The sequence below is a fragment of the Cervus canadensis genome, chromosome 25 (genome assembly GCF_019320065.1).
Source record: "Cervus canadensis isolate Bull #8, Minnesota chromosome 25, ASM1932006v1, whole genome shotgun sequence".
Classification (NCBI taxonomy): domain Eukaryota; kingdom Metazoa; phylum Chordata; class Mammalia; order Artiodactyla; family Cervidae; genus Cervus; species Cervus canadensis.
The window spans coordinates 20,243,467-20,262,805 of NC_057410.1; the positions used below are offsets into that span (position 1 = coordinate 20,243,467).

The 19,339-nt window shown below is 36.8% G+C and overlaps 1 protein-coding gene across 4 annotated transcripts in view; it reads left to right on the top strand.

Moving 5' to 3' along the window:
• Window positions 1-19,339, top strand: part of TMEM117 (transmembrane protein 117) — a 569,178-nt gene that overhangs the window by 439,016 nt on the left and 110,823 nt on the right. The gene's annotated exons all lie outside the window — the stretch shown is intronic.

Genomic DNA, 19,339 nt, shown 5'->3' on the forward strand with positions numbered 1-19,339 from the left:
TGATAGAGATATCAGTTTAATGGGTGATTGAAAGTGAAAATATTAATTTCTCAGTCATGTCCAGCCCTTTGCAGCCCCGTGGATCATAGCCTGCCAAGCTCCTCTGTCCATGAAATTCTCCAGACAAGAATACTGGAGTGGGTTGCCATTCCCTTCTCCAAGGGATCTTCCCTGACCCAGGGATTAAACCCCAGTCTTCCACATTGAAGACAGATTCTTTACCATCTGAGCAACCAGAGAATTATGAGGTGGCATATTTTTCTTTCTGAATATATTATTTTTCGTCTGTTTCCTATTCATTGTTTCTGTTTCTTTTGTCTACCTGAAAGGTCTACCACCAGCTGGAAATTCAGAATTCGATGTGGTCTCCCACCACCTTGATTTTGTAACTATTAATTAAGTTTCACCCTTTGGCATTTGTTTTCTTCACAAATCACAAATGTGAACATTGAGCCATTTGCTTCAGAATGACCCACTAGCAGTGTTATTTCCCTGAAAATCTGTTATCTTAACTCTGAGGCTCTGGGAACATGGGGCAGTGTTTCTGAGAGGAAGGGGTGTGTGTGTGTGTGTGTGTGTGTGTGTTGGTGGGGCCGGAGTCAGAAGCCCACTCAGAGATCCCTCAGATGAGAATTACACTGATGAGGAGATATAAGGGAAGTCATAGAAGAGAAGAGAATTCTCACCTCATTGTTGCAGAGGAAGTGAATGACGGCATGAACAACCTTTATTATTTAGTGTATATGTGTGTGGGCATTACTCAGAGAACAACAGAAATTTGACAAAACAGGTGATTTTCTAGCTAACATAAAACCAACAAAAGAACACATAAAGATGTGCTTTGACTACATATTGTCAATTTTATTTACATATTTGTAATACCGAATTTCACCATGTGTATGGATATCCACTGAAGGAACCTAAATAAATAATAGTAATAATAGTAACTAGCATATATTAAAACTAGCAATATTTTTAGCATTGTAAAAACATTACCTTGTTAAATCCTCACAACAACCTTATGAGTTATGTACAGATAATATAAGTCGTTCCCAAAGTGACAGAGTTGGAATTAGAAGCCAGGCAGTATAATTGCAGAAAATGTGAGATGGGGATAGTGGATGATGAACACACAGATGAAAAACAAACAACAGAAAAAATATCAGCTTTGCAAAGATGTCTTCTTGAGAAGTAAAATAAAATGACATGAAAAAGAATACTTGGGTGACTATTTTTGATTGGGAGTTCAGGGAACACTTATCTGAGGTTTAAGCTGAATACTGTATGATAAGAAACCAGAAAAGCAGAGATGAGAACAGGGATTCAAAGGCCGCAAAGCAGGAAGGAACTTGGTGTGTCTAGGAACACGGAATAGACCAGAGTGAAAATGGTACCAGATGATATTGGAGATAGGAAAAGGTAAGATCATGTAAATAGAAGGTACGGCTTTGGATTTCCTTCCAAGTATAATGAGACACCATCGGAGAAGTGAGTAATACAGCTTGGATTATGTTAAACAGGCCATTTTGGTGCTCCGTGCAACGTATCATAGAGAGTCAAGAACTACAAGCAGTAACTAAGTGTGTTCATGTAGTCCAAGTGAAAGAGGACAGTTCTTTAGAGTGTGGGTAATGGACACGGAGACAAGTGGGCACATTCAGGATATGATTTTGTCTTTTTTCAACCTTTATTATTATTTCATTACTGAAGTGAAATTGACATGAAAATTTAATAATTTTAAAGTATACAACCAGTAACATTTGGTATATTCAAAATGTACAATTATCACCTCTATTCAGTTCCAAAACATTTGCATCACCCCAAAAGAAAATCCTGTACTCATTAAGCAATTGCTCCTCATTTTTTCCTCCCTTAGATACTCACCAATCTGTGTTCTGTCTCTATTTATTTACCTATTCTGGATATTTCATACAAATGGAACCATATATGTAGCCTTTTATGAATGATATCTTTCACATAATATTTAGGTTTGTTTATGATGTATCATTTATTGATAACTTGTTACATTTTATTGCCAAAGAACATTCCATGTATGGACAAAACACGTTTTGTGGGGATGTCTTTGGCAGTCTAGTGGTTAAGACCTTGCCTCCCAATGCATGGAGCACAGGTTTGATCCCTGGTCAGGGAGCTAAGAACCCAAGATCCCACATGCCTCACGGCCAGAAAACCAAAACCTAAGACAGAAGCAGTATTGTAACAAACACAATGAAGATGTCAAACACACACACAGACACACACACATACACATTAGTCAACAGTTGTCTGCCTTTCTCAACAATTTACTTCATCTGTGCTTTGGTTTTAGTGTTCTTCATTTTCTAGTTTCTTAACGTGCAAAGTTAACTTACTTATTGGAGATCTTTTTAAACATAGGCATTTACAGCTCTTTTTCTGTAAATAGTCCATCTGATAAGATTTTATTTGCTGTGTTTTTGGTTCATGCATTTTGAAATATTTTGCATTTTCCCCTGCAGTTTTTCCTTTGATCCATTAGCTGTTTAGGAGTGTGTTGTTTTATTTCTACATATTTTGAATTTTGAGTTCTATGTGATTTGTATATATTCTTTTGCATCTTGCTGTTTTTACTCAGCGTTGCATCTCTGAGTTTCCTCTGTGTTGGTGCTCCGTGCTTCACGCTGTTACTCAATCATGTCCTACTCTTTGTGACCCCACGGACTGTAGCCCTTCAGGATCCTCTGTCCATAGAATTCTCCAGGCAAGAATATTGAAGTGGGTTGCCATTTCCTACTCCAAGGCACCTTCCTGATCCAGGGACCAAACCTGCATCTCTTGAGTCTCCTGCATTGGCAGGTGGATTCTTTACTACTGAGCCACCTGGGAAGCCTGTGTTGTTGGTGTGTGTTACTTATTTTCATCACTGCAAATATATATTTGCATTAATACAAGGTAGTTTACATATCCATAGAATTAGTGCTGCCTCTAATTATCTTTTTGTTAGTCATTATGATCAATTATGCTAGAAATATTCTAGTGTCATTGCAAGAACTGTGGCTTGTATACTATGGGCATTTTCAATTTTATTACATAGCAGTAAACGGTTTTCCAAAGTGGTGTAACAGTTTAAACAACATAATTGAGTTCACACTGCTCCATATCCTCAGATAACTTGGTATTGTCAGACTCACATTTTTGTCAAACTTGTAGGTATGTGGAAATATTTCTTTGCGGTTTAAATTTTAATTTCCTTGAACTTTAATTAGTAAGACCACAATTTCATATTAAGATTGACCCACAGTTTTCCTTTTGTTTCTATCTTTGTCAGACATTAAATGAATTGGGAAACTTTCTCCTGTGTTATATAATAATATTAACTTTACGGAAGTCTGATGCCTAAGACATGATTTCTTCTGCTCTCTTGTCTGGCATTTAAACTAGAATGGTTTTGTGGTTTGTGATGTGATGTTTTATTGCCCTATAACTGATACATGCATTATGATAAAAGACAAAAATTGAAGTGGCACCAAAAGACTTAAAATAAAAAGCACACCATTACCACCTCTAGCCCCACTCCTCACAGTGGCCAATTAAAACTCTCCCTGTGTTTAATTCTTCTGTTTTTTCTAATCCTAAACAATTGTATTGAAAGTGAATGGTTAATCTCTCAGTCCTGTCAGACTCTTTGCAACCGCACGACCTGTAGCCCGCCAGGCTTCTCTGTCCATGGGATTCTCCAATCAAGAACACTGGAGTGGGTTGCCATTTCCTCCTCTAGGGAATCTTCGGGACCCAGAGATCAAACCCTGGTCTCCTGCACTGCAGGCAGATTCTTTACCATCTGACCCATTTTTTAATTGTATCAACTTTAAACAATAATAACAACAAACTATCAAGACATAGCAAATTTACTCTCCTATACTTTCCTGGTGGCTCAGATGGTAAAAGCACCTGCCTACAATGTGGGAGACCCAGGTTCCATCCCTGGGTCGGGAAGATCCCCTGGAGAAGGAAATGGCACCCCACTCCAGTACTCTTGCCTGGAAAATCCCATGGACGGAGGAGCCTGGGAGGCTGCAGTCCATGGGGTCGCTAAGAGTCGGACACGACTGAGCGACTTCACTTTCACTTTTTCACTACCTTCTAATGCCCCTCCAGCGCACTCTGCAGTGTTTTGTATTTATTTTCTTAGTATTGGTTCTTCTATTTCTCTCCTTTAAATAATGGCCCCATGTTTCTCTGTACCTTTTTGCCCTTCCACACTCTTCAAACTTCTATCAGCTACATTATTTTTTTTATACTGTTGAGGTTAATTACACACTTGTCATTGGAACTGTAATTGCCTTCCATGTTTCTTCTATTGATTCAGACCAACATTTGTAAACCCACTAATGATTTTTAAATTATATGTTGTATTTTAAATTTGATTCCCTGAAGAATCAAATAAAATGACTGATCGTGCAATTAAGGCAATGACATTAAATCTGACATTCAGTGAAGACCGTGTAACCAGTACCAATGTCAGACGGATTCTCTTTTGTACTCGAATAGCTGCCCAAAACCATGGATAGGAGGAGAAGAGAATAAAGAGAATTCTATCAGGCTTATTCCCACTGTACCTCTCTTCCTGTTTTTCATGCCTGCTGTCTCCTTGCTTTGAGTTCCCCGGAATGTTACTGAAACGAAGGCCTACTAAGCCTCTGTCGGTGCCTCTGCTCCGGCTGCCTTCATTCTGAACCACACATATCCAAATCCAATTATCTTCTTCTGAAAAGTTATTAAAAATCTTTCTCCCTCATATTCTCCTTGCTATTACGGATTTTCTTCCTTTTGTAGATCATCACTAAAACATCAATGGGATTTGAAGTGGTTAACAAAAGAACACAATTTATCATCTTGATGTAAAAGATGTTTATCTTTGGATATCCAAGAAACTACCTAAAATCTTTAATAGGTTTCTTCATTTTCAGCTAGCTGGGGTTTAATATTTGCTAAAAGTCCATAACTACACCACTACAAAAAAGGCTATTGGTAGAAAAGGTAAAAATTAAATGTATGACTTTTGATCCTAAAATAGCTTTCCAAACCTATCTTTTCAAATAGCCTTAATCTATGCTTGTTTTTACATTTTAAAGGCAATAATCAAATCATTCTTTAGTCTTATTTCTCTAAATTATTCAACAGGTATTCAAGGATAAAGCTACTATATATATATATATATATATATATATATATATATGTATATACACACACACACACACACATATTTTTTCAAGTTCTTTTCCATTATGGTTTATTTATTAGATTAGCCAGCAAACTTAGTTGCTTCAGTCATGTCTGACTATTGGTAACCCTGTGGACTGTAGCCCATCAGGCTCCTCTGTCCGTGGGATTTTTCAGGCAAGAATACTGGAGTGGGTTGCCATTTCCTCCTCCAGGGGATCTTCTTGACCCAGGGATCAAAGCTTAGTCTCCCTCATTGAAAGCAGGTTCTTTACCATTGAGCCACCAGGGAAGCCCTATTTATAAGATATAGAATGTCATTCCTTGTACTATATAGCAGGACCTTGTTTATCTAATTTATACATATATATATATATATGTATATATATATATTAGTTTGTATCTGCTAATCTCAAACTCCTAATGTATCCCTCCCCACTCCCTTTCCCCTTTGGAAACCATAAATTTGTTTTCTCTATCTGTGAGTCTGTTTCTGTTTTGTAAATAAATTCATTTGTATCAAATTGTAGATTCCATGTATAAATGATATCATATGGTAGTTGTCTTTTTCTAATTTACTTCACTTAGTATGATAATCTCTAGGTCCATCCATGTTGCTGCAGTGGCATTATTTCCTTCTTTTCTGTGGCTGAGTTTTTTGTCTCTATGTATTGTACTGTGCAGAGACATTACTTTGCCAACAAAGGTCCATCTAGTCAAGGCTGTGATTTTTCCAGTAGTCATGTATGAATGTGAGAGTTGGACTATAAAGAAAGCTGAGCCCCAAAGAATTGATGCTTTTGAAAACTGTGGTGTCTCTGGGACTGCAAGGAGATCCAGCCAGTCCATCCTAAAGGAGATCAGTCCTGGGTGTTGATTGCAAGGACTGATGTTGAAGCTGAAACTCCAATACTTTGGCCACCTGATGCAAAGAGCTGACTCATTTGAAAAGATCCTGATGCTGGGAAAGATTGAAGGTGGGAAGAGAAGGGGATGACAGAAGATGAGATGGCTGGATGGCATCACCGACTCGATGGACATGAGTTTGAGTATGCTCCGGGAGTTGGTGATGGACAGGGAGGCCTGGTGTGCTGCAGTTCACGGGGTCTCAAAGAGTCAGACACAACTGAGCGACTGAACTGAACTGATTGTACTGTATTTGAGCTTCAGCTCTATGGCAGCATTCCCTAATCCCACTTCCTCTGTACATCTCACCTCTTCTCAAAGTGGCCCATCTGGGGTCTGGAAGCGGGAAGAATGTAGGAAGAAAGAGTCCCCACTAGCTAGTACCAACATTTTAGCCTCCTATATCCCACAATGAACAGTTTGAACTATTATCGCAAACATAAGAAAAATAGAGGTTTGACATTTCTTTTGAAGGTTCCCATCCATTGTACTATAATAGTGCTTATTGGGCTCATGCAGTCCCAACATCTTGTCATCAAACACACAGTTAAATTCATGTGACATTGTCAGTGTTGAATGATCTATGCATGAGAAAAGAATATAACATCTAGTAGTGGAAATGAAGGAAAAGGGATGACCTTCTAAAATCTCTGAACTGGAAAGGAAGGCAGAATGGCACTAGAGCCTTTCTTTCTTAGATGAGGAATGGATGGTATTAGAGAGCTAAGTACCTAAACTGTAGCTTTAAGGAATGAGGACAGTAGACTGAGTAAAATGTACAAGTTTGAACTGGATGAGTCCGGTTCATCCAAAGCTTGGGCCTGGTGCACTGGGAAGACCCAGAGGAATCGGGTGGAGAGGGAGGTGGGAGGAGGGATCGGGATGGGGAATACGTGTAAATCTATGGCTGATTCATGTCAATGTATGACAAAACCCACTGAAATGTTGTGAAGTGATTAGCCTCCAACTAATAAAAAAAAAAAAAAAGTTCTCCCTTTGAAAACTACCTACCAGAGGCTCTTGCATCTCAGATCCTTTAAATGTTCTTGAAATTATCATAATATGATGATAAGTTTTGAAAATCACCTAACTTCATTAGGTCAGTGGATGATACTTTCCAAGTCTCCGTTGGGCCAAATCAGACATTTCTGTGCCTGTACAGGCCTGACTCCAGAGTGCATGGCCCTTTTATCTCATAATGCCACCAAACAAGGCACAGAAAATTATTGCCAATGAGAAACATGGGTTTGTGTATTAAACACATCAGCTCTAATTTAAAAAAAAAACATTTAAGTCTTATAATTCAAAAGAAACTTTCCTTAGCTATTTGAAAATGAGATAATATATAGTGTAGCTTTATCCTTGAATACCTGTTGAATAATCTGGAGAAATAAGACTAAAGAATGGTTGGATTATTGCCTTTAAAATGTAAAACAAAATATTTAAAATTTTCATTTATTGCACATATATCCCTCACGGCATTGTAAATAGAGAAGCCAGGATAGCAAAGTGGCTGAGAGCTTGGCATTGAAGTCAGAGATGGACCTGTGTGCTTGCTCAGTTGCTTCAGTCCTGTCCACTCTTTGGAGACCCTATGGACTGTAGCTCGCCAGGCTCCTCTGTCCATGGGATTTTCCAGTCAAGAATGCTGGAGTGTGTGGCCATGCCCTCCTCCAGGCGATCTTCCCGACCCAGGAATCAAACCTGCATCTCTTACATCTCCTGCATTGGCAGGCAGGTTCTTTACCACTAGCACCAATTGGGAAGCCCCTAAGTCAGAGATACCCTGATTTAAATCTAAGCTCCCTATTTGATTTAAATCTAAGCTTTGTGATCTTGGGCAGGTTACTTAATTTCTGAAAGTCTAGTGTTTCTTATGCAAATGAGGTGATTAATAGTACTTACCTCATAGAATTGGTTATATGAGAATTGAATGCAATAGTATACTATCTACTACATTATAACTGCTATCATTATCATTTACTTCTTCTTCATCATCATCATAAACATTGTCGCCATTTCAGAGATAAGAAATTAAGCCTTACTCTTCTGAGTACTCATAAATAAGTACTCTAAGCTATGACCGTTTTTTCTTTTTCCTTTGACAAGGTTTCTTTTTAATATGTATGAAGAGCTTGTCTCATGGAGTAGATCCTGACTAATAACCTTTTAGAGCAAAGATAGTTAAATTTAACTAAGAGAAATTGCTTTTAGGTATTAGATGGCATTTTAACATGCTTGAATGCACTTTGAAAGCATCTTTCTTTCTTGTTACATTTTAAGAAAAGACATTGAAAGAACCTTCCCTCTACAATTATTTGTGCATTTGAAGACAAGTAGCTGAGCCAAGTTTTCTTCTAAGGCTAATTTTGTTTTTTTTTTTTTAATTTATGTGAGCATTTTCCTGTGAATAGATGTTCCATGGCAGCCTGAATTTATTTTCCAGATTGGATAGGTAATGATTTTGACTGATCTTAACTATGTCAGCTATCAAGAGCTAAGCATTTCTATTCTATATCTGGCCTGGAAATATTTCCAGTAAGCAATTATTTTAGGATTCCAAGAATGCTAAATTTCTAGAGCTGTATTAGTTTTCTATTGCTTCATAACGCATCACCACAAACTTAGTGTCTAAAAAAACAACATTTTTTTCTTCTTCTAGTCTGTAGGTCAGGTCTGGTATTATGTGGCTGGATTCTCGGCTCAGGCTTTAGACAGGTTGTCAGCTGGCTTCTCATCTGGAGACAGGGTCTCCAAGCTCATTTCTGCTGTGGGCAACTTTCACTTCCTTGTGATTATAGGACTAGCATCCCCATTTTTCTGCTGCCTGCCAGGGTGCTTCCTGCTCCTAGACAAGAATGACCCCCTCCATTTCCACAACAGAGAAGCCTCCCTCTCACACTGCGGAGCTCTCCATTTCCCGTCACTGCCTCTAGTCTCTGCTCTGAAAGAGCTCATGTGGTTGGGTTTGGCCCACCCAGATAATCTCCCGTTTGGTTACCCCAAGGCCAAGTAATCAGTGATTGTCATTAAATATGCAAAAATCCCTTCTGATATGTAAAGTAATATAATCACAAGAATGATATCTCACAATATTCATAGGTTCTGCCCAGACTCAAAGTGAGGAGATTGTACAAGGATAAGGATCATTGAAGGTCCTCTTAGATTTTGCCTGCTCCCAGCACCCAGCGAAATATCAGAGGGAATATAGGTTTCTGTGGCTCTCTAAAGAAAGACAGCTCATAATCTGTTCTCACACCAACTTTCTTTCCATCTTCCCTATTTCAGTAAGTATCATCCGGGTTTAGCATGAGTTCTATTAATTTTCCTTTCCAACATATATACATATATATTTTATCCTCTGTATCATTATAACCATGCCATTCATGCTTTACTGCACTTGTCTATGTTCTATTCTCTTTCAGTCTGTGCTTCAATTTCCCTCTAGGACTGAAGCTATTCGGCAAAATGATGATTTTGCTTGAGATATTTGAGTAAATGCCAATAAAATTGTCAATTACTGGTTAATTGCAACCAAATATCTTAAGTTGATTTTCCAGATAATTTCCTCAATTGTCTCTTCCTCTTTGCTAGTAGAGATCCTGGGAGGAGAACACAAATTAGGCCCATGTCTGAGTTTACATCCAGTTTTGCAATTTTCAAAGGAGTCTATATGTTAAAGAAAAAAAAATGTCCTCAACAGTGGTCCATCTTCAGTCTTTATCCTGTAAAACCTCTACCTAGTATTTGGTGTTTTGAACACATATTCATTCTTGAAATTATCTTTCTGGCTTCTATAATGTTTCTTTGGCTGCCCTGGGTCTTCATCGTAGCCGTCTGGTTCTTCGTTGCAACTCTCCTGCTTTTCTGATTGGGCTTAGCTACCCTCTGTCTTGTGGGATCTGAACCTATGTCCTCTGCACTGGAAGGTGGGTTTTTAACCACTGGACCACCAGGGAAATCCCCTGAAGTATTGTTTTATTTTGGATTTTTTCGTATATCATGTCATATGTCAGTGGCCTTCTCATCCTCCAGCCTTCTCTGGATATACCATAAAAAGAGATGATCCTCAAGATTCTGTCATTGACTGTCTTTTTTTTTTCTTTTTCCTTTTTTTATCTGAAAAATCTTATTACGCTTCATGTCTTTAACAATTATGGATTCTTACATTGGCTCAATGATAAAGAATCCACCTGCAATGCAGATGTGTCAGGAGCCATGGATCCAATCCCTGGGTGGAGAAAATTCCCTGAAGAAGGAAATGGCAACCCACTCCAGTATTCTTGCCTGGAAGCTCTCACTGTACAGAGGAGCCTGACAGTATATGGAGTCACAAAAGAGTCGGACATGACTCAGCAACTAAACACACATTTTAATAATTACTTGTATTTGAATTAACCAAAATCCAGGGCCTGATCTTTCCTTGGCCCAAATTCCTATTTCCAACTGACTATTGATCATTCCTATATGGATGTCCTACCAGTCCCTTAAACTCAACAAGGTGTTTAAAACAGGATACAAAATATTTCATTCCTGCTTTCTTTCATATTTCTCACTGCAGTGAATGACTTCACAATCTTTTTAGTCACACAGTCTAGAAACTTTGGGAGTATCTGTCACTCTTCCTAAATGTTTCACTACTGCCCACTGCTACTATTTCTATATTTTCTTTCAAATTTGCCTTTTATATGCAATATCCATTCCACTATTGCAATCTACTCATTTTTAGCTCTAATTTCATTAAATGTCCTAGCTACTTTTCATACCTGAATAAAAATAAATCAAATATTCCTGAAAACTTCCATAGCAGCATGGTTTTTGCTTAACTTTGTATTTGTTTGTATATGTTGCCTTCTTTTAGCTGGTGATAAGTTCCTTAAAGGCAGAGATCATTCCTATGTCCCTTCACTTTATGCCTGTGCCTTACATGCTCAAATATTTCTTGAATTTTCTGCGTCCATGCATGTGTTACAATATGACTTTCTCATTCAAAAAGCAACACTATTTGTCATTCTTGTACATTACCTGAAATAGCATTATTTTCTCAGGGAGCTATTTAAGTTCTTGATAAAATTGCACTTTTACATAGCTTCAGAATTTTCCACTGAGTTGACCAGACAAGATGGATGACCTACTTTTCAAATGCCAGCAATCTGCTGTTAATTAAATCAAATTTATAAGTTGGTTCTCTGATCACTAGTGCTGACATGCTCTTTCCCTCTTTTTTAGTGAAGTAGTTTTCTTTTCTTTCTAGTTTGTCCTGAATTATTTATAAACAAATCAAAGATTCTTCACAGGTTCCCAAGAGAAAATAAATATATATCTGCAGTAATAAAGCTTTAGATGTTTTTAAAATCTTTTCCATTAGAATTCAAGAATGGAGCATGTCTCTTATGAATCCTAATATTAATTTTTTGATCTTCCATTGTGACATGACATAATTTCTTTTACATATTTTTGTAAGACTGTTGGGAATTTTCTATTCCTGTGGTCTATTTTGTCATCTTCTTTCATAGAAGTATTTTATGTTTGTAATATCTGCTTTCCTAGCTATTATATTATGTGCCCAATGTCTTTGAAAAGATTCTTTCTTCCAGGGGTACTTAAGTTCTGAAAGCATTCTTCCCAGTGGACAGTCTCCTAATAATACATCTTCTTCAAGAGATATTTGAAAAGATACTGAAAATATACCTTTGGCCTTGGCTTGACTTATGTAAACATCTTGGCTTCAACAAAGTCACATAATTTTACCTGAACCTCCATTTTTAACCCAGTATATAAATTCATCCTAGTTTTTAAATCAAATAAAGCATACTTGGGTTCTGCTTACCCCATAAGATCCTAGTTTCTCTTCTTTTTTAAAAAGTAAATTTAACAGGAAAACATGCAACATGGTATATTTAACTTAAAACTTCTGCTTGGCATTTTTAAAAGTCAAAAATATGTTTGGAATATCATAGCTCTTATTTTATTTTCATTAAACAAACAAACAGGGGTATAGTTCTTGTTGGCATTATCTGTAGTTAATAGGCATTTATGTATAGCTTTATCTTTATTACCACTTTCATTACTGATTTGCGGTAACATTTTATACCTGAGGTAACAATTAGTTGAGTATGTTTCACATGCTTTCTTCTGTTGGATTGGTGAATTATTTAGTATGTACATGATAATTCACTAGGAAGAAAAATTGAGTTGGTGAGTTTGCTAAGAGACAGAGAATTAGCATGCCCATTAGGTCCATGGAACCTAATTTTGCATTGCACAGGCCTCTTCCTTTGCTCTGTAAATACTGGAGGAAGTACCATCAGTTGCAGAAGTATCTGAGCTTGGGGGAGGGTGGGGAATAAGTACTATTTACTCCACTCAGTTCAGGTCAGTTCAGTCGCTCAGCCGTGTCCAACTCTTTGCAACCCCATGAACCACAGCACACCAGGCCTCCCTGTCCATCACCAACTCCCGGAGTCCACCCCAGCTCATGTCCATTGAGTCAGTGATGCCATTCAACCATCTAATCCTCTGTCTTCCCCTTCTCCTCCTGCCCTCAATCTTTCCCAGCATCAGGGTTTTTTCCAATGAGTCAGCTCTTCGCATCAGGTGGCCAAAATATTGGAGTTTCAGCTTCAACATCAGTCCTTCCAATGAACACCCAGGACTGATTTCCTTTAGGATGGACTGGTTGGATCTCCTTGCAGTCCAGGGGACTCTCAAGAGTCTTCTCCAACACCACAGTTCAAAAACATCAGTTCTTCAGCCCTCAGCTTTCTTTATAGTCCAACTCTCACATCCATACATGACTACTGGAAAAACCATATATCCTTGACCAAATGGACCTTTTTTGACAAAGTAATGTCTCTGCTTTTTAATATGCTGTCTAGGTTGGTCATAACTTTCCTTCCAAGAAGCAAGCGTCATTTAATTTCATGGCTGCAGTCACCATCTGCAGTGATTTTGGAGCCCCCAAAAATAAAGTCAGCCACTGTTTCCACTATTGCCCCATCTATTTGCCATGAAGTGATGGGACCAGATGCCATGATCTTAGTTTTCTGAATGCTGAACTTTACTAGACTAAATCAATTGATTTATTCTTACTTTTTAAAAAAATATCAGTAATATGCCAGTCATTGATAATTAATAATGGATGACACAGCCCAAATCCAAAGAACTTTGCAGCGTACTAAGTAATTTTTTCCTAAAACATGTGTTTTGTTCCACATCTAGAATTATGAAACACAAAGAAACTAAATTGATTTCTTCTGACCAAAATTAACTATGCTCTGTATCAATAAGCTACTTTTAAGTACCTCTGAATAAACTGACATCACTCAGACACAGCTAGAGAAATTCAGGCCACTAAAAGGAATGTGGCCATTTCATTTGCCACCTCTTATGTCAAAATTGCCAACGGCCAGGACTCCACATTAAGTTGCAATGGTTGGACACTGCAGAACTCCAAGGGGCATTGTTTATGTAGATTAGCATGCCAGGACCCCATCCACATAAATTACAATCTGCATGGCCAGATGACCCAACCCAGAGGTGCCTTTTTCAACCACCTCTTTCATGCCCTATCAGAAACAAGAGTTGCTAAGTAGCTTCTTCGTTTCAACTTGTTCACTGCTTTTTGAGCTCCTGCTGTATTCAGGGCATTTTTCTTCATGGAATAATAGAGAGATATAAAGATAAATAACACATAAACGTATAGTTTAATGGATAACATTAAAGTCTAATGATTTACTTTACCATCTCCAAATCCCAATAGAGCCACAAACAGGGTAAGTTTAATAACTGCATCTTGTTTCACAGGATCCTATCTTAACACATGTGTTCAGGTTGGCCAAGAACTGACTGTAGCATTTCCTTAAACAAAGCCACATGAGAAGCTGTGCCCTTTCCTTAGGTCACTAAGCAAGCATCACCTTTGTGTTCCCTTGGGGTGCTTCTTGCTCCTAAGAGTGGGAAACAGGAAGGACACTAAAACCATTTCTTTACAGACTTCTCAGGAGCAATCTTGACTTCATTAGCTAGGTGATGGTGCTGAGTAAACCCATGAATTTCAGGATGAACTGGCTTGAGAACCCAAGTGGTGATTCTTTTACTAAGAGTTGCAATGGTAACATTGATCATTAAAACAAGCAAAAGGGAAAGTGTCAGGATTCTCTCATGGCCATCTCTCAAGTCACAACTTCTGTGTGCTGGTAGTTGGTGTTCCAAATGGAGCTGGATGTTTAAACTGGCTTGCAGTTTTACAATGGAAAGTGAAGAAGAGTATTCTTCTGTTTATGCCTGCTTGTTTTATTTTCCCCTCTAAACAACATGGTGAGAAATAATGATTCTAAATCATTTTAAATTCTATTGGCATGGCACATTTCATTTTATGTGTTTAGTACTTTAACATATGAAATCTTAATTGTAAGATTAAATTTGCTGTCTTGATCCATGCATTCATTCTTTTTTATAGTGATAACATTAAAACTTTCATTTTTAATAAGATTCACAGATTTTTATTTTCTTATGAGAAATTATAAAATACTATCTGACTTGTTTTGATTGAGCTCCAATGTTTTAACACAAGTACTATAGAAAAATTAAAGTGATTTTTACTTCTTTTAGCCACTATAGTAATTGTGCAACATAATCAGAAAAAAATATCATAATCATGACTGGAATAAAAGATTATAAACATTTTAGAACATGAGTAATGGCTAATCTATTAAAACATATGAAAACATATTTATTATGTTGAATCACATGAAATTGCTATTTTTAGTAGGATAAAACATGATCAAATTTTGATGATTTTGTTTTACTCAACATATAATATACGAGTTAGGAGATTCTCTACATCCCTGCTGCCTGGTTTAGTCAAAATGAAATTGTGTGATGATTAACACTGAGTTAGCCCTCTGTGGATAATCCAAGCTCAATGCCAATTCTTCTCTCTCTTGATTTAATCTCTGATTTCAGGCTATTTAACTGTGTAATAAGTCTATCTTACAGTGGCTATGAATGGAAGAGGGAAAGAAATGTTAACTAATTTAGTTACTTAAAATAGAAGTTCAGTAGTTTTTTAAAAATCAAGAAATTAGAGTGAAAGAATGGTTAAGGCTATGAATTAAACCACTATTGGGGAATTATCTTGATTCATTTACATGCACTACTCCATTTCCAATCAACATACGTAACAGATATTTGAGTAGATTATAAAGTATGTTTCCAGATGAGATCCAGATGATATTAAATTTCTTAGCATATCTACAGATTTTCAGCCAAAGAGAGAAAGTAGTTTACTACAGGGCAAGTCCTGGCTCAGAGTCAGTTCTCATGGTAGTTCTGTCCCTGGCAGTCCGTGTGACATGAACAAGTTCCCTAACCTCTCTGGAAGCATTTAATTTTCTCATTTAACTGACAACTCGTAGTACACATATAAATTCACAGTTCCATAGCAACCCTGTGGTTCCCAGGAGCCCACCCCAAAGATTGGGAAGCAGTGAATTAGAAAAGCTCTTTTAACCCTTCTTGGTCTCACATTCTAATTCCTATTAATTTAAGAGGAGTTAACAGCAATTGAGGAAAAGCAAACACACTGGAAATTTGAAAACACGGAAGTAAGACTAACCACTTGAGCTGATAATTATGTATGAGTTCTTTCTGTTTGACTGGTGGCCAGAAACCAGAGACAGTGGAATTGATGAGCCAGAATGTCCTGCTGCTGCTGGCTGCAGCTTGAAAGGAAATAATCCAGATAATTGTTTAATTGGATGCTATTTAAAAAGAGAAGTTGGAACTCCCAAGAATCATGATCCAGAGTAAACATCTTTTCAACCATATTGGTTAAATAAAAACCAAAGGATGCTGCATTGATGGCTAGCATCCATGAGGTTCCATTTTCACTTCCATTTTCACTATCCCTTTTTAACCATTTCCTGTCAGTTCTTGTTAGAGGTTCTGCCAGTTTTACTTTTCAATGTTTAGTATTCCTGGGTGATATCCTTCCAACATTATACTTACATTAATAATAAAAATGGAAAATGAGTTAGATCTTATGTACAGATCTAGTAACAAGAGGGTAAAATCAAGTGCGTCAAATGAGAGGCAGTATGTACAACAGTTATGACACAGACTTTCATGAGTCAGCCTGGGTTTGAGTCATCTTATATCTTTTATTTTATGTAGTTGGTAAAATCCATAGCACATGTTCAGTTAACTGAGTTTTCTCTGACTCAGTTTCTGCACTTGCAATTTGGAGTTAGCCAATATTGGATAGTAGTAAGCATTATACACACACACACATAGGAATTATACTAGTTAATTTGTGTAAAGCTCGTATACCAGTTCCTGACACGTTGCAGGTGGCATGACTGTAATTTTTTGTTGTTGTTTAGTTGCTAAGTTGTGTCCGACTCTTTTGTGACCCCATGGACTGTAACACACCAGGCTCCTCTGTCTATTGGATTTCCCAGGCAAGAATACTGGAGTGGGTTACCATTACCTTCTCCTGAGGATCTTTCCAACCCAGGGATCGAACCCACATCTCCTGCACTGCAGGCAGATTCTTCACCTGGGAAGCCCATGACTGTAATAGTAATTTGTTATTGTTACTGTTTCCTTCATAGAAGTTTCACATAAAAGTGACTGTTTTTGTATAACCTAATAGAGTCATGGCTCTTTGAAACTGGTGCTTTAACTGAATTATCATAGCATGGTAAAATCTATCAATTTTATGAGGTGGCTCAGAAAAACAAACCACAAGCAATAGTTTTACTTCCACAAACTGTCTATATCTTATCTATATCTAGATAAGGCATTGAATGTAATTTTGGAGGTGGAATAACCAATTAATGTATTTTGATCCTCTTTTCCTTTTCTTTATTCCATCCTCTTGCCTTTATTTTTAGAGCTCCTTCTCTGAGCTGTATGCATTCATATTTAATGATTGCCATTTTTATTCTTTTTGTAGTATTAAATATTAAATATCAGGCAGAATACTTCCTTTAATTTCTCTTTGGAGTAATAAAATATTATCAGTAACTTTCTCTTGAGATCTGCAGCAATACTCTTTGTCAAAACAGAAGTAATTAATAAAACCAGGAAAGCATCTATGAAAAGCTCTTAGAAAGAGTATTATTATTTACTGGGTAAATAAAATATATCAAATAAACTAAACATCTAAGACATGAATTGGTATAGATTTGGTCTCAGGAAGCTCTGGGACATTCTGCTCTCAGGAAGTTCTGTAGAGCTCTGAAGCTCTACAACAGACATTATGATAAATTCTAATTACCAAAGAGTTTTAATGATTAATTTTAATGACTTTATTCACAGTGATATTATTAGCATAAGTAAGAATGACTCCTTTGAACGGACTGTGGTTGACAAGGAAAAGGGCTATAAGGGGAGGGATGAATGGGGAGTTCAGAATTAGCGATGCAACAATTTTATATAGAGTGGATAAACAACAAGGTCCTACTATATAGCACAGGGAACTGTATTCAGTACCCTGTGATAAACCATAATGGAAAATATGAAAAAGAATATATATGTATATGTGTGTGTGTGTGTGTGTGTGACTACATCACTTGGCTGTACAACTGAAATTGACACAACATTGTAAATCAACAATTCTTCAATAAAATAAATTTTAAAAACAAAATAACTCCTTTGTGAATTTTGTAATAGGTGAGACTTGTGATTACTCATCAAACACTTATTTCAAAATCTCTGATTTTGTCACATAAAAATATGCCTCTGCATTAATATTTAATTTACAGTATCAGTTTACATCCTTAGACCAATGAAGTAACAGTAAATATGAATTCCTATGTAATCAACTGTCTTCACAAAAATAAGATTTCAGGTGTCTCTTGGGGAAAGTGCAGCAATGACATTAAAAATACTAACATGAGACAAGTGCTCGGGGCTGGTGCACTGGGAAGACCCAGAGGGATGGGATGGGGAGGCAGGTGGGAGGGGGGTTCAGGATGGGGAACACATGTAAATCCATGGCTGATTCATGTCGATGTATGGCAAAAACCACTACAATACTGTAAAGTAATTAGCGTCCAACTAATAAAAATAAATGGAAAAAAAAATACTAACCTATCAATCGTAGGCTCAGACCAATAGGATGGATGCTGGCCTTAGAGCTGCAGTAACCCTGTTTCACCAAGACTTCACCCTCTTGTCCTGGATAACAGGAGGGTGGGGGAGCCTTGTGAAATAGGCAGAAAAGGAGGAGCTTGAGAGAATTGGGATCCCAACCATTTACCAACCTGTATCAGACAGGGAAGCCTGGTATGCTGCAGTCTGTGGGATCGCAAAGAGCTGGAGAAGACTGGGTGACTGAACAACGGTCATACAGTGTATACTAAGAAGCATATATATTCATAGCATCCTTGTGAAGCACACATATGAAAAGCCAAGAGTGATGAGGAAATACCTTTATTACCAAAAAAGAGCTTCAAAAAATAGTCAATATCTATCTGTTCTTCATGAAAGTTGTTATATTCCTATTGACAAAAGAAATTGTAATTCAATTCAAATTTGCTTAAAGTTTTTCAAACTCAAGAAGACAAAAACAAATTGACTTAAAATTTGTTTAAAATTCCATTGTTCTTATGTTTGACTATATGATATTTGCAATTTCTTTCTGTTGTAGTTTAATAATTATTTAGGATTTATCTCATGCTCATTTAATCCATTTGGATTTCAGGAAACGCTCAAAGATGTTCTAAACAGTAGCATAGATAATTTTTAATTTATACTTTGGAGATAACAAGTCAAGTTCTTTAGAATCTGCAATTTTAATAAATTTTAAGAAATTTTTATTTTCTAAAATTTAAAAAAATGTATCTTTTCTATTCATAGGGTAAAAATCTAAAAACGAGTTCATTATACTCATTTTCTCAAAATATAACCTGTTCCAAATAGAAAGTTGTAAAAAGGAAACTCCAAATTTCAGTTTAGAAATTTGTATTTTGTCCAATTGTTAAGAGAATTCTAGGATGGTTCATATTATTCCATTTCTTTTCTCTATTTTATTTATTCCTTTACGTTAAAATTATTTTCAGAATATTTTTTCTTTTTCATTTTTCTTCTTATAATTCAAAACAATATCTTTGTACAAAGTTCACTCTGAAAGCAGAGGCTCTATTACATTGGCAGATTGCATTTTCACTGCCCACATTTCAGATTCACTTTGAATATCAATATTATAGACCAATTTAAGTAT